The sequence below is a fragment of the Tachypleus tridentatus genome, chromosome 8, assembly GCF_004210375.1.
Source record: "Tachypleus tridentatus isolate NWPU-2018 chromosome 8, ASM421037v1, whole genome shotgun sequence".
Lineage (NCBI taxonomy): Eukaryota > Metazoa > Arthropoda > Merostomata > Xiphosura > Limulidae > Tachypleus > Tachypleus tridentatus.
Window position 1 is genome coordinate 111,018,100 of NC_134832.1, and position 10,991 is coordinate 111,029,090.

At 33.4% G+C, this 10,991-nt stretch overlaps 1 long non-coding RNA gene across 3 annotated transcripts in view; it reads left to right on the forward strand.

The window, feature by feature from the left end:
- Positions 1-9,075: 9,075 nt before the first annotated feature.
- Positions 9,076-10,991, forward strand: part of LOC143223210 (uncharacterized) — a 59,650-nt gene continuing 57,734 nt past the window's right edge. For all 3 annotated transcript variants that reach the window (XR_013012734.1, XR_013012736.1, XR_013012738.1), the window contains exon 1: positions 9,076-9,153. This is a non-coding gene — a long non-coding RNA (uncharacterized LOC143223210). The remainder of the gene's footprint in view (positions 9,154-10,991) is intronic.

A 10,991-nucleotide genomic window follows, 5' to 3' on the forward strand; every position in this document is an offset into this window, starting at 1 on the left:
TAACCTGTACCATAGGAATCCCTTTGATTTGTGCAGCGTTTTTACACTTTTTGGGGCTTGTTTATGTTCATTATAAAAATGTATACAGTCAGTTGTGAAATCCAGTGTTTATATTTAAACTCGAAAAGTTAATCCAATTGTTTAAGCAGTCATATATAAATTTGAGAAAATTTAATAACAACTTTTTAATGTTATAAAATAAATCTGTGATTTGGTACCTGTGTGAAAAGAACAAACTCAATAATAAGAGACTGGCAAAGTTCATTCATATGAGTTTTTGATGTCTGATTGCAATGTTAAATGTACGATTTACTGTTTCAGTACAAAACTAACCAGTATCATGTCAGGTTTGTATCTTATACATATAAAATATCTAGAAACCAAGCTTCATAATATACAAGTCTGGAGCATGTGCTTGACGCTAACACAATAAACGTTGAGAATACGAAACACATACGAAGTAGTGGTGAAAATAACTGTGTTTTTACGTGGTCAGGTGGTTAGGGCGCTCAGTCGTAATCTGAGAAACGCGTGTTCAAATCCCCGTCACACAAAACATGCTCTCCTTTCAGCTGATGTAGCATTATAATGTGTTGGTGAATCTTACTATTCGTTGGGACCCCCCCACTAGTACAGCAGTATGTGTTCAGATTTACAGCGCTAAAATCAGGGGTACGATTCCCCTCGGTGAGCTCAGCAGATAGCCCAATGTGGCTTTGCTATAAGAAAACACACACACTATTCGTTGGTAAAGAGTAGCCCAAGAACTGATGGTGGGTGATGATGACTAGCTGCCTTCCCTCTAGTCTCACACTGCTATCTCTCATGTAGCTATGCGCGAAATAAAAAAATAATCACTGTGTGACACAAGGAAACCCATAAATACTCTCTTTTGTTAGATATCGGACCGACATGTCCAAGTGGGTTAAGGCGTTCGACTCGTAATCTGAGGGGAGCGGGTTCAAATCCCCGTCGCACCAAACATGCTCACTCTTTTAGCTTTAGAGGCATTACAATGTGATGGTCAATCCCACTATTCGTTGATAAAAGAGTAGCCTAAGATTTGGCGTGATGGGTGGTGATGACTAGCTGCCTTCCCTCGAGTCTTATACTGCTACATTAGGAACGGCTAGAGCAGATAGCTTTTGAGTAGCTTTACGCTAAATTCAAAACAAACAAACGCTGTTAGATATTTCGATGATGTATAGGCTAGTTTGCGAAAAAGGTTTATAGTTTAATTTTCGTGATGACTATTTTTGTGGCATACATATGATGCATGTAAAAAAGAATGTGTTTCTGTTGAAGTATTTTATTTTTAAAAATATAAAAATGTATACTTATTTTCTAGATACACATTTCTTTAAGAACAGAATCATTTTATACTGGTGGGATTCTTCTGCAGTAAATAAATAAAAGGAGATAATCGCACTTTATGAGAACAATATGTTATGTACTATAACAGAAATGAGAACCTTGTCGACACTTTTTTATTCATTTTTAGTTCTGGTTTCAGAATAATTTAAAATAAATACAAGTAACTCGGTAATCTAATAAATACACTTAAATAATAACAACTGGTCATGTAAATAGAAGTCATTTTCCCTCGTTATAATTTCTAATTTATAAAATCATAGTGCCTAAGAACCTAGGGAAACTATAACATAATGTCACCCGTGATAATAAATTCTACATTAAAAAAAAAGTTGTTGACTGTCTTTCATATGTTAAATAAGTTAAAGGTCCTGGTGAGGACATTCTGAACTAACGAAAAGTAGTAAACGCGTAGATGGAACGTTTATCGTTATTAAAAATATAATAATGTTATGTAATGATGAAGCTTATTTTAATCCCTAAATTGATTTAGAGAAAGATTGCAACCGAAAGCGAGTCATTATGGTAAAGAAGTTTGTATTAAAAAGCAAACGTCACTTTTGACTCATAACTGTTAAGCAAGAAACAAGAAAATAGTATGATTGCGTTTCGTATAGAATTATCTTGCATACATTTGAACATATAAATTTGAAGTTTACCTGTCTGTACTGAAAAGATCGGCATGGTTTGGGGCAATTGAGTGGTAATCTGAGGGTAGTGGTTTCGAATCCCCATCACACCAAATATGGTTGCCTTTACGGCCGTTGGAGAGTCATAATATGACGGTCAGTCCCATTATTCGTTGGTAAAATAGTAGCTCCAAAGTTAACGGTGGGTGATGATGACCAGTTGTTTCACCCCTAGTTTTGCCTGGAATGGCCAGGTGGTTAGAGAGATTGACAGGACATTTGAGGGCCATGGGTTCGAATCCTCGTTAAACATGCTTGCCCTTTCAGCCTTTGGGGCGTTATAATGTGACGATCAATCCCACTATTCATTGGTTAAAGTGTAGCCTAAGAGTTGGTGACAGTTGGTGATGAATAGCTAATTTTTCGTTAGTCTTACATTACTAAATTAGGGACGGCTAGCGCAGACAGCCCTCGTATAGCTTTAGGTGAAATCCAAAAACAACAATAAACAATTCTCCTCTTTCTAGAAGATTTCTGCAGAGATCTGTTTCACAGTGATTGGTCTCATAATGGTGTTTAGCCTAATGATGTGTAACTGTTTTTTTATGGTTGAGATTTATCTTTTTGAGATTCCACAAAGGAATATTTTGTCACTAACAGTGTAATAACGCTATGACAAGTAGAGTATACTTCAGTTTTCAAAACTACACCAAAAAGTTTTTTTTAAGAATGAGTTAGATATACATTTTTCTGAATGATTGTTATATTAAAATATAAAGTAAAATGTGAGTTAATTTTATGACAAGTGTTCCCAGTGATGTCGAGAAAGCCCACTTGTTGAGAAATATATATGCAAAAACGGCTCGTTTTTGAGAATCCAAACGAGCCGTTTTTGCATAAACAAATTATCTAGTCTCGCATTCCAAATGCCCCGCTAGTACAGCGGTATGTCTTCGGATTTAAAACACTAAAATCAGGGGTTCAATTCCCCTCGGTGGGTTGAGCAGATAGTCCTTTCTGATTTTGTTATACGAAAAAAACACACGCATCCCAGATAACCCTCGAGTACATTTGCGCGAAATTCAAAACAAATAAATATTCGTACTGAAATGAACATTGAATGTTTGGATTAAAATGTTCAATAAACGTACATGTAGACACGAGCTCTGTCTTAAGAATACAGTAAGGAAGTTTTATTTTCAAAAATAATTACGTAAACGTGTTTGATTGAGTGGGATAGTTCTGATGTAACAGTTTTATTTATTAAATATTGCTGAATTTGATATGATAATTTACAGATTATAGTAGACTGTGTTAGAAATGTCACCTTCTTTCTCTTTATTAATTAATACCATTGCCTAATCCTTAAGTAAACAGTTGCATGTGTTGGAGCCCAGACTCATTGGATGTGAAGTAAAAATAGCAAACTAATAATAATGTTTAAGAAATTTCAATGAAACATTTTATGTTTAAGATAAACGAATGCTTTCACTATAAAACTGAGAATATCTAATAAACTTACATCTGACATATTACAAAGGTTAGTATCAAAATTTATTTATTACCTGCACGAAAAATTATTTAAGAATATTGTTGTAATGACATATTCTGATAACATTTTCAGCGTAGACATATGATTATCTGGATAGTAAAATAGGTTATAGGTTGAAATAATGTTCAAACGTATTTCATGTAACAGAAAATTATGCGACAAATCAATTATGTTTTTACTTCTACCAACAAGAACAAAAACAACAACTCTTAGAGTGACCGAAATTAAATAGTTATAGAGAATATTTTTGTTAGAATATTGTGAAGGTACGCGTTCAGCCTAAAGTGTTTTAATTGTGAACAAAAAATGATATGTAGGGCATTCAGAAACAACAGTATAACGAGGGCTGTGTGTTGTCCGGTGCTTATCGTGAAAAGTTACGAATCGGCAAGTTCAAGACTGGGGACTCGATATGCCTCTGAACTCTTTCCCTACTATCAAATGTGTCAATTGAAAATGTGCAAATATAATGGAAAGAAGCAACGAACTAAGTACAGGACTACCACCTATGTTAAAAGTAAAATTTAACGAGAAGAAAATATATTTATATCTGTAATTAATACTGAATGGATCTGAACGTCATTCAACTCATCTTGTAAAGGACAGTCTCAGAGACAACTTTTCTCCTCTGGAACTTTTAGTTTTGAACAATCAAGATGAGAAAACGTATCCAGCCAGATAGCAGTACGTGCTTTTACAAGAGATTTGGTTAGATGTCACCTACTTTAATGCAATCAAAGATGTAAGGTAGGAGATAATTTAGCATCATTGCTGCACCAGCTACGAAAATTCTGATCCACACCTTTGGTATGTTAGTAAACAGGAAAGATCTGTCCAAGATTTCCTTTAGGAAAACCGACAATAAGAAAAATTTACTGTTCTTCTCATGTATTATATGACTTCTTGATGTAAAAGTTAACAAATGTTTTATGTTGTTTTTTTTTTCAAACTGATTCACATGTACACCACACATGGATACAAGATACTTCGTTTGTGTTGTTTAAATTTGAATGTTTCTCTACCGTTAAACGATTGCTCTCAACTATTCATATCAGTTGGACTTGTTTTTTTCAATATAAATCAATTGATATGAAAACATTTTAAGAGAAGGATATCTGTTAACTTATTCTCTGACCATGTAGAAAGTGATCGTTCAGTTTCACGTAGATACGTATATCGTGTTTTGTGCTTTTAGAGATACATTTCTATCTAGTGTTTAGTTTGTTATATTATATTAATAGTAAATGGTTTGGCTAAACTCAAATTTACAAGGAAAACCACAAAACAGAATATTTGTATCTCATAACAGCTGGTATGGGTATGAACACTTTTATTGATAAATCAGAAAGCAACATTCATATTCGTTGTTGAAAGTAGATAAACCACTAAAAGCTCTGGTATATGTAAACGTGTAATCGTGGACTGTGCAAGTAGCACGTTTCCCAAGTAAGACCTTTCCCATATCACCTATAGTAAACCAATACATTATGGTTTCCATAAACAAAAGAGGTGTGCACCTTCCACATTTGTGTTTTATTGATTTTTACTGCAGTATTCCAAATCAGGATCATTATACAAAAACAAAACTAATCTCTTCCCATCTTATAAGTTGTGAAGCATTATATTCTCTACCATCATTGCTTTATACCAGACATACATCCAATTTTACACAGTACAGAATGTTAAATCATATACAAAATGTGGTTCAATGAGGTGAATTATCCCTACCTTTCTTTACTGGTATTAGCAAATGGCATTGATAGCTGTCGACAGCGAAGTGCGAAGTTGGATACAAGACCTTGGTTAAATGATGGTTTCAAGCACCTCGGATAAACATCGACTTTCTTGTTAAACAACTAAAGACACTTAATATCCCTAACGCTATTTGGGTGTTACCACATTGTTATTCACAACAGAAAGTGTTCCATTTCTTATTAAAATTTGAATAATTTTTTCTTTGTGTTGTCAAAACACGATATTTTGTTCCGTAATAGAAAAGGTAAAATAAATTAAAAACGACTCGTATGTAGAATCTGCAGCATCATTTATTATAAAACAAACACCCCTTGTGTTCCATGTCGAGCAATTACAACGACGAAAACACGGGAAGGACGGTACTGTATTCCAGGTATAATTAATTATATTATTTATTGTTATGATTTTGAAATTTAATGTACGTATTGAAACGAAACTATGATTTAGTTTCGGATGTTTAATTATCCCACATCAAATACAAATTCTGTCTGAGCGAAACTCTAAAGCAGTGGTTCCCAACCAGGGGTGCTCTCACTCCTTGGGGGTGAGAGATAGCGTTCCAGAGAATGCGAGATAACATTTGTTTTGACCACCATTACCTTTATTCTTAAATAAATAATTACTGTGAGGGGTGCGAGAACATATTAAATTTTTTTAGGGGTAAGGGGCATAAAAAATGTTTGGGAATCACTGCTCTAAAGGTTCATTGGGAATTAAGCACAAAGCTATGTGTGCTGTGCCTAATGAGGTTATCGAAATCCAGTTTTCATCATTATAAGCCTTCAAACTTATCGCTGATTCACTAGGAAGGTGGGGATTGAAATTTCTTGTATTTTCGTTTCAAAAAACAACTCATAAGTATCGATAATTCGAGAAAAGACTTGCAGTGTGACCGTTCTACCGACCAAGTAATATCCACACACAAATGAGAACCTCAAATTTCTCATATATCAATATACAAATACAACTGTATAAATGTTAGCATAAACGAAGCTGTATACACCTTTAATTATTAATATAATTACTTCGTAGCACATAGTACATAGTATTGACACTTATGCTCAGTACAAGATGTCTTTCAAAAATAAATTAATGACAGTTAAATAAGAATAACTACAAAGTTAGATACTAGAGAATTTTACATTTAACTCCCCCAAAAAAAAAGAGGACTAAAGAACTAATAATACATTGTTTATAACTACCATGCGTGTTTTTATAGAGGACTGTCGTGGAGATTAGCGTGAATATATCGTATTACACTGTACAGATAGCTCCTCCAACAGCATTGTTATGGTGTCATATTTAATACTGTTTTCACTAAACAACTTATGATACTGAGTTTACACAAAATATATATCTTTCCTAAATTATTTTACTATTCAGTTAATTAGTTTAAATTTTTCTGTCCCAAAGTTAGCAGCAATAAACAGGAAAGATGAATTCAGTTTTTTTGTTATTTGAAAAAATGAGAAATATCGATGTTTTAAACCAATATTGCTAGACCTGTTCTAGTATATTTTGTTAGATGTAAACAATAAGTTTTTTCTGTTTTGACTTCCCAGGGAAAAGTTATTTTGTATAAGTAGGATGTGAAAAATCTGTTTGAGGTTTATCTCTGAAAGCTGTGTTAATTCTGTAATTTGAACAAAAATATTTAATTAACAAAAACCTATTTTAAGTTGTTGGTTTAGTGCTTGTAATGTACATTGTTTGTGTATTACGTATGTTTTTATGGGGATTTTTGGACCAATACGTTGTGTTTCATTCTGATTAATGCACTTATGGGAGGTTTTTTTGGTTTTTTTTTTGCTGAGGGTGCTATGTCATAATTTCAAGAACTTGCTCAAAGCAAATTTTTGCAAATACGTGAATGTTGCTATATTAATATTTGTCTCAAGTGCAATTAAGCACTATTTTTAATTAACTAGATATTTCTCAAAGTGCAGTTTATGAGTATATTACTTGTATTGCTTCAAAAATATTAAGTTATCTAAGACTTGATACTTATGGAAAAGTATTCATAAAATTAATACAGTTGAAGTTATCCTTCAATTATAAATATAATCATGACAGAATGTCTTGAGCTTATACTTGTGGTTCATTGTTTGTTTGCAGAGTTCAGAAAAAGTGCATAAAAGAATCTTACTTAAGGGTTTTAATTTCTACACCCTTGTACAAATTAATTGAAACAAATCGTCATTTTACAATATTTTCAACATGGCGGCCGGTGTAGGCTCGCTGGACCCACTGATTTCCTTTAATAGTCATTTTCTCACACAGACGGCGTCATCAGCTGTGTCTTGCAGTACGGTCGATCTATTTTTGGGATATATGACGACATTTTGATGAATATTACGTCATTTGAAATTGCGTTAGAAGGGCAAGAGACTTCTTACCAACTCAATGAAAAAAAAACGATATCAATGGGGTCTGAAGTACAAGAACTGGGCGCAGGAACAATAAAGGAAGGTATTATTCAGTGACGAAGCTCATTTCCTCGTATAGGGTCTAGGAAGTCTGCATATTCGTAGATCTTCAGGTGAGAAACTTCGAGAATCTCACATCAATCAGTTTGTAAAACATCCCTTGAAGAAAATGTTTTGGGGCTTTTTCAGCTACTATGGCGTCGGAGGCTTACATATCGTAGAAGATATGATGGGAGGACCACAGTACATCGAACTTTTGCAGTGAAGAGTCGTTCCAAAATTGATAAAAGAGATTTCCAGATGGATCTGGCATTTTTCAGCAAGATCTTGCTCCATGCTACACATCGAAACTTGTGAAGAAATGTATGATTACAACGCGAATAAAGGTGCTGGACTGGCCTGGAAACTCTCCGGACTTAAATCTTATTGAAAATCTTTGGACGATTTGTAAAGAAAAACTTCGGGGAAAAGACTGTACTACGAAAGATAAGCTGATTGAGGCCATAATTGAGGTGTGTTACCGCGATCCAAGAATTAGTGAAGTTTGCAGTCAATTCGTGGACTCGATCCAAAACGGATTAATGATCTTCTGAAAAATAAAGTTGGTCATATTATGTATTGCTTTGTGAGTAATTTTTGGATTCTCAGAAATAAAACGCAAACAATTGAAAAAATCATATTTTTCCGTCTTGTTTCAATTAATTTGCACATAAAATAATCTTACTTAAGGGTTTTAATTTCTATATACTCAGCCATTTAGTAATTCAGTATGCAACTTATATTTTATGTAACCATATTAAGTTACATTCACTAGCTCTGAATATATTTATTTTATACTTGAATAGAATGACGAGGCAGAAAATCTGAAAGCAAGTATAATTTTTCCTATCATGTTATAGATTTGATATTTCAGGTTTGACTTTGGGAGAAGCTCAAACATCAGACCTTTTCGAGGTATAAAATGGTTTAGTACCAGCAAAAACTTCTTCTTTACTGTAGACTTACCAGTATTTACATTAATATACTTTTCTAAGGTGCATATAGCACTTTCCTTGAAAATCACACTTTTTGTAGTTGGTTTTAAATATAGAGTACAGTTATAATACTTGTGTATAATAGCTCTATTTTTAGTTATGATTCGCAGACACTGTTGAACACTAATAGCATTGTCAATTGGAAGGAAAGATTTACTTACTAAATTTTCAAAAAGCAACTTTTTATCATAGGTTAATGTATATAAAAAGATGTAGCATAACATTATTTTTCTTTTCTCTGAACTCGTGAATTACAGCTGACAGGTTCAGACAACTGTACGTTTAATGCCAATCAAAAAGCCATGGGTGCCAATGATTTAACCAAAATCCCATATGGTATGAATGGTGTTGAAGACAGAATGTCTGTCGTGTGGGAAAAAGGAGTGGTATGTATCATTTTCAATTCATGAGTTAATATCCTTTTGGAATTCTTTTTAACTCATAGTTTAATAATGTAAAGTAAATACATAAAATATAACCAAAAAACTGGTGATCCACTGTACAATACCAAACAATGCATTTGCACAATGCCACATTATTATTCACATATTGAAACTAACTTAGGTTACTAAATAGTGAATTTAAAAACTCCTTAAATATTAATTAGTTAGTTATCACCATTAGATTCCATCAAGGAACATAGAGCCGCAATCGCTTGCGGATTCTTCAACAAGTATTTAAGTGAGGAGGTTGTTAGCCCACTGCACCGAGCCGTCCCTAATTTAGCAGTGTAAGACTAGAGGGAAGGCAGTTAGTCATCACCGACCCACCGCCAACTCTTGGGCTACTCTTTTGCCAAAGAATAGTGGGATTGGTCGTACATTATAACGCCTACACGACTGGGAGGGCGAGCATGTTTGGCGCGACGCGGGCTCGAACCCGCGACCATCGGATTACGAGTCGCACGTGTTACGCGCTTGGCCATGCCAGGCCATCTTAAATATTACAAGTCTAAAAAAGTATGCACAGTATTGTTGCAACACTAAATAAGTATTTTCTTTCAAAATGTGAAACAGTGCTGTTGCATTGCATTTATGATGCATTTTCGTGTACAAAATTTGGGATAAAAAATAATATAATTATGTAAATCAAAATGAAGCACCCTGTTGGATCTAGAATGGAGGATGAGAGATCCAAATAAATAATTATGGAAATGTGCTTATGGTACTAGCATACTATTTTTGTAGTAATAAGAGCAATACTTGCTTATACAACCAGAGTAGGCTCTTATTGTACCCAGGATACAATTATTTTTTTCTGTTTTAGCCATGGAATAGCAGCTTGTAAAAGGCTCTGAATTTTTAATGTAAAATCTTTCAGTTCAGAGCTATCATCTTCCGACTAAATCAGTCGGAAGTGAGATCTAATTACGGTCTTAGAATTGGGAGGTCAAACCCCTTAGATTAATATCTTTGACCATGCCCAAGGTTTCGCAGATTAATTGATTCTAATATTGCCTATGATAATTTATATTTAAAGGTAGGCAGTGAAAGATCCTGATGAGAAATAAGATTGAATCAGGTACACGAGCTTCACATCTGTTGGTAATCACTGGTGTACAAAAATACAGCTAATGGAAAAAAGTCTTGTAAATTAATTGACTTTAATTCTTTATAAAAGAATTTCAAATTTTATGACAATTGAAGATTCTTTCTTGTTGTACATATGATGAACTTACAGCAGTATGCAATATTTTATACATATATAAAAAGCTGTTTGTAAAAAAAAATAATCTTTTCTCGATGTGTTTGAAAGTTAATATAATTATTACGTATTTCAAAACATTTAATACATTTAGTGGAATCTAGCATCTCTGATATATGACAGTGTCGGGGTCTTAAGCGTTATGTATTTATAACTAGACAGTATAACCTGGATGATTTTTAGTTGCTAAAGGGAAATGAATACCACCAACTTTATTTATATTGAAAATGAGTTTTCTGTGAAAATCAAAAAACCTAGTATCTTTTTATATTATTCAAGTAGTCTAATTTTATAGTTAGCACAAAAATTAGGAAAAACAATATTCATTTTATAAGAGAAAACTTCTGATGGTAATAAATTTAACTTGCAAAAATTCAAGACCATTAGTGAATGAATAATAATAAATCTATATTGTCTATTGTAATACTGTATTAACAATATAAAGGAACAGCTTTCTATAACTATACTAATTAATAACCTAACTTCCAAATGCATTGCCCCTTAAAAATCCGTATCTATT